General features: G+C 45.9%; 1 long non-coding RNA gene across 1 annotated transcript; it reads right to left on the bottom strand.

Moving 5' to 3' along the window:
• Positions 1 to 1,214: 1,214 nt before the first annotated feature.
• LOC129693379 (uncharacterized) lies at positions 1,215 to 5,265 on the bottom strand. Its single transcript, XR_008722868.1, has 3 exons — positions 3,377 to 5,265; positions 2,681 to 2,826; positions 1,215 to 2,078 (listed from the first exon to the last, which is right to left on the bottom strand). It is a non-coding gene; the product is annotated as an uncharacterized LOC129693379 (long non-coding RNA).
• Between the last annotated feature and the right edge of the window lie 406 nt (positions 5,266 to 5,671).

Genomic DNA, 5,671 nt, shown 5'->3' on the forward strand with positions numbered 1-5,671 from the left:
GGCAGTCTGGGTGTTTATTACTATTTCCGTCACAACGGTCAATTCTGTAATTAGCTACAATTAGGAAAGTGATTATATGCTTTCATTTCAGGTCATCCAAGTAACGAGTGTCGTCGCCTGCAACACTACACCAGGACTTCCATGAGCAATGACAACAAAATGCAATTGCAAAATGTGATTAGCATGATGCTGCTTAATCAAATCGTCATGGTAAGTCAAGTCAAGGCAAGTCAAGTCTATTTGTCACATACACATACAAGATGTGCAGTAAAATGAAAGTGGCAATGCCTGCGGATTGTGCAAAACACCGGAACAGGTGTTCCTGAATGTATATTGCCATTTACCACTACTTCTACTAATGCAAGGGCATTTGTTGGCCTTACCCTATATACCAACCCTGGTTCCGTAAATCCTGTCATGCCACCCCCCTTTTTTAAAAGCTTCATACGGGCCTGATTACTAGTTGTACTATTAATTTGTCTGTTGAGATGCTTATGGTTTTTCGTATATACTCGGCAAAATTGATAAAAAATGATGGAATAAGGCTGAATGATGTTTAATATAAATATATATATTAAATGGATTCCTGGGCTAAGTTTACACTTACATTTAATCTCAAAGCAGGCTTTTCTCCAGTAGATTTGCAGAAAGCCAAGCCCTGACTGCTGTGTATTAAGACAATGACTTGCACTCAAATGACTCTGTATTGAGCTAGCCCAGAATCCCCAGGTTGCTGTATATTGAGATAATGAACGATTACTTTGAAATGAGTCTAGCATTTGATGAGAGAGGAAGCCCAGATTAATCCCAGTAAGGGGTATTGAGACAATGTCCGATGCCTTTGTGGTAGGCAGTGACTGATGACTTTGATATGCAAGTATCTTGTACCAAATGGCCAATGATTTTGATATGTAAAGTCTTTGTACCACATGACAAGATGCCTTTGATGCAACTGATGTGACGAGACAACTCTGACCATGACTAATGTTTTTGGAATGTGCTAAGGTGACAAAATAAAAGTATATACCATGTAATTCTGTGTTCAGGGAAGTGGAGAGAGGACAGCCAAGGGTCTGTGTTGCTCCCTTGGCTGGGGTTCCTTGCCACTTCCATCGGCCGATAATTTTGAACTGGTCTACCAACCGTATTGTGAGTTGTCTGTTCATTAAGAAGCGAACCTGTTTGTTTTTATTAGAACCAGGGCCACAGTCTTAGAATAAAGGGGATGCCATTTAAGACTGAGGTGAGGAAAAAAAAACATTTTCACCCAGAGAGTTGTGAATTTGTGGAATTCCCTGCCACAGAGGGCAGTGGAGGCCACGTCACTGGATGGATTTAAGAGAGAGTTAGATAGAGCTCTAGGGGCTAGTGGAGTCAAGGGATATGGGGAGAAGGCAGGCACGGGTTATTGATAGGGGCCAATCAGCCATGATCACAATGAATGGCGGTGCTGGCTTGAAGGGCTGGATGGCCTCCTCCTGCACCTATTTTCTTTGTTTCTATGTTCCTCAGTTAAACATTTTCACATAGAAGTAAAACCTTGAGTGGTGCAAAGCCGAATGGGCAAGTTAACAATATTGTACAACCTGGGTGATTGATGTAAACTCAGCAACGTGAATAACACATTGATCTAATTAACATTAATATCAAAAGCCATGGTCTTTGTGTATATCACAAGCAGACCTGATGATTAACACATTGATCTACTTCACATCATCAAAAGTCATCACCTTAGTGTATAAATATCCTGCTAAGCCGACTAACATTGAAAATATGATCACACCCTTTGACTGAGACACATCTCCCCTTGCGCAAGTAAAATAAATCAATAGCTGACGATTAATGATTTGAGTCCTTGAGTCTTTTTACGGATCGAGACCGACAGGCAACGTAACTCGTATTCCAGAAGAAAATTCTGCTCACCATCTCCATTGCGATGGCCACGCAGAGTGCCGTTGGAGTAGGGGATTGACACGCTGCTCGGGTGGTGGTGAAGGATCTCAGCAATGGAAACCTTTCCTGACTCGTCCCGTCGAGGGAGCAGGAAGCTGCGTTGAGATCGAGGTCCTGTGTGGAATCTGGATGAGCAAGCACCAGGTGACGGTCAGGCTGAGGGCTTGTAGATCAAGGAGCCATCACCCACCCCCTCAGTGTTTGCCCTCACAGGGACCCAAGCATATACGGTGTTGGTGGGACAGCCCAGAGTATGTCCCACCTGCAACACACCGGGCAAGTGGTGGACGGCTCGGCTGAAACTCAGACGCACAAGGTCACAGGGTGTAGAACAAGTTGCTCACCTGGCCTTGCCTTTCCCCTCCACCAGCCAGCCAGCCGCTTGCTGCCTCTCCTCCTCAGCCTTAAACCTGGCTCGTGACAAATCCACAAAGGCGGCCGGCCTTGTCATGACCCACCCAGGCACACTGGCGACGGTGCAAGCCCGCCCACCCTCCAGAGCCAGTATCCCACCGCCGCAGACAGACAGATGCCTTGCCAATACACAGCCGACAGCGCAGTGCGCCGGCCGCCCTCTGTCCACGCTCCCAGAATGTGCGGCCAGGGCTTCTGTCGGGGGGGGACGGGTCCGCCACAATGACCAAGCCATGGCTCTCCCTCCTGCCGTTCACTCATGTGAAGGCGCTAAATTCACCCCTGCCCTCGTCAGATAGTCAGTGAGACCTACCTTAGCGGTGTGGTACTCGCTGTGGTTGACGTGCAGCTCACTCTCTTCTCTTCAGACCGACGTCACCCCGATTCTGGCGACTTGATTGGCAGAGCCAGCAATTGTGACTTGGATCAAAATGCTCTTTTCCTTTAAAATATCCATTGCTGAAATCAATAAGAAAACCTATTTTTACTGCATTGCGCCCACAGAAACACCCCCAATATTCAGCACTTATTTGAATTAGTTGCAATGAGGTAGCTTGGGAGATTGGGATTGCACCCTTAACTTGGCAGAGTCCATTGTGTCGTCTGATAACAGCGTCAACTGTAAAAGTCAAAGAGTACAAACTCGGTGCACTATCTGAGGCCCTGTGCAGACAGAACTTGCCTGCGTCTCACAAATACAGGCAAGCCAGTCTCAGCCATTGAACCATTGTAATGAACAGAGGTGTGAATGACTGCACCTCATCCTTCAGCTACAAAAACTGCCAAACACACCATTGTTGCTTTCAGTGTACTTTGCCATTGGATTATTTGCACTCTCTTTCCAAAAACTTCTATCAAAATCTTGAGTTTACAACTAACAGCTAAATGCAGGCTAAACTTTGCATCAAACTACAATGAATTATGTGGTACCCTGAGGCTTCTCAGAGCAACTTGTAAACTGAATACAAGCCATCCTGTTAAAAGACATCTTTCACAAAACTTTGCTGACCTGGCCTTGTCTTTTCCCTCCATCAGCAGCTTCTGGCTCTCGTCCTCAGCAGTAAACTTGGCTTGTGAAACCCAACTCCTGGGAGAAGTGAAAGACAACAGGGAAATTATCATCAAACAAGTAGTTAAGGGGAAAGAACAGAGTGGTCATGGGCAAACAACAATATTTATTGGAGGCACATCGACCCTGATGTAAAACTGAACACTGCACTAAGATGACAAAGCCCATTTAGAAGGAAACAAGGAAATTGGAGACATGTCAGAATGTCGCAAAAAATCTTGCCACATTATCAGAAACAATTAGAATATTCGAGGGGGAGATAGAAAATTTTGCGATTAAGTATCCCCGCACACTAACACAATCCTACACACACACACAAGGGACAATTTACATTGATACCAAGTCAAATAACCTACAAACCTGTACGTCTTTGGAGTGTGGGTGGAAACCGGAACGTCCCAGAGTAAACCCACTCGGGTCACAGTGGGAACGTACAAACTCCACATCATCAGAAACAATTAGAATACCTCAGGGGGGGAGGGATAGAAGCATGAGCGAGAAAATTCTCCAATCTCCCCAAAATACACAAACACCTGGACAGAACCTGGGGAAATACGTCCAGGAAGGCCCATTGTGTGTGACTGTGGTAGTGAATCCTATCGGGTAGCAGAATAAATTAACTCCTTTCTTAATCCACTGGCACAGCAGCACCAGACCACAGCACACTCCCTGACTGTGCCCCCTGATGCCATACCATGGATATCGAAGCCCGTCCACAAACAGAACAGACAGGAACATACAACAGTGAAAAATATCTCAGAGAAAAACACTGACCCTGACAGACAAGACGAGGCTTTGGTCCAGAAGTGGCCCAGCAAATCAATGTCTTTTCACAGAAAACTGGATGACATTTGTCAATGTGGACACTTTCAGAAACAGAGTGAGAGGAATTCATTCACATCTTTCACACACACCACCAAGGTTAAAACCACCAAACAAAACTCCAGTCTGAAGAAGGGTTTTGGCCCGAAACGTTGCCTATTTCCTTCGCTCCACAGATGCTGCTGCACCCGCTGAATTTCTCCAGCATTTTTGTGTACCACTAACAAACAAAACATTGACTTTCTGGACACCATAGGCCACTGTCCAAAACACACCTTCAGAGATATATAAAGTCACATAGAAACTAGGAACTGCAGTCTATGCAATTAAACGTCAACGTAAACAGTGCCACACTTCATACTCAAGAGAAACAGGCAGAAGAATTCACAGACAGGACACCAGAGTAATATTCCAGGGGAAGATCAGTTCCGATCTGTCAGCAAACACATTCCGCAGCACCAGATCCAGTCTCTTGTGATCTTGGGCTTGGAAACTAACACGGACAGGTCACCCCGTCAGAGGAAGAGGCAAGAGGAAGCAAACTGAGGCATTGTGAATGGAAGGGGCAGGATTAGCACACTGTAATATAATTTATACAAGAGGCACAAATATTTACCTCTACACTCGCTGTAACAGGAGCCTGCTAGCATTACATTAACCAGGGGAAATGACACTGCACAACTTGACAGGACAATCTACAATCTCCAGTGAAAACCTCCTCCTTGGGCCGCAAGCCTACAGTTACAACCAGGTGTAGGAAGTAACTGGAGATGATGGTTTAAGACGAAGATAAACATAAAAAGTAACACAGTCAATTAACCTACAAACACAGTGGGTCAGGCAGCATATTTGGAGAAAAGGAATAGGTGACGTTTCGGGTTGAGACCCATCTTCAGACCAGGTGCTGATTTCATCAACTCTCCCTCCCCCGACACACACAGCTCAAACATTGCCTTCCCGAGACCAACCCTGATATCCGAGGACAGACCTACCTGCTCCCCAATCTCCAGCTCACTTCAGACCCCAGCCCCATATCCACAGCCCCCATCATTTCACTCAGTTACTCACGACTCACTCCAACATCCCTGATAGACCTGTTACCTGAGGGCTCCAGCACTCTCCTGATCCCATCCCATCTCCAGCCCCCTGCGGGCCTCCACTAGTGACTCCGCCAACCCTCGCCTCTCCACCGCCCATCAACGGACCAGAGCCGTCGCCTCACCTGAATTCCAGGCTCAGCACCAGGCCCATAGCATAATGCTGCAGACTCAAAAACACCAAATGGTCGACGTTCAAGTTCAAGTGAGTCCCTGTATAGGACAATGAAATTCTTGCTTTGCTTCAGCACACAGAACATAGTAGGCATTTACTACAAAACAGATAAGTGTGTCCATATACCATAATATAAATATA

The sequence above is a fragment of the Leucoraja erinacea genome, unplaced genomic scaffold, assembly GCF_028641065.1.
Source record: "Leucoraja erinacea ecotype New England unplaced genomic scaffold, Leri_hhj_1 Leri_272S, whole genome shotgun sequence".
NCBI lineage: Eukaryota > Metazoa > Chordata > Chondrichthyes > Rajiformes > Rajidae > Leucoraja > Leucoraja erinaceus.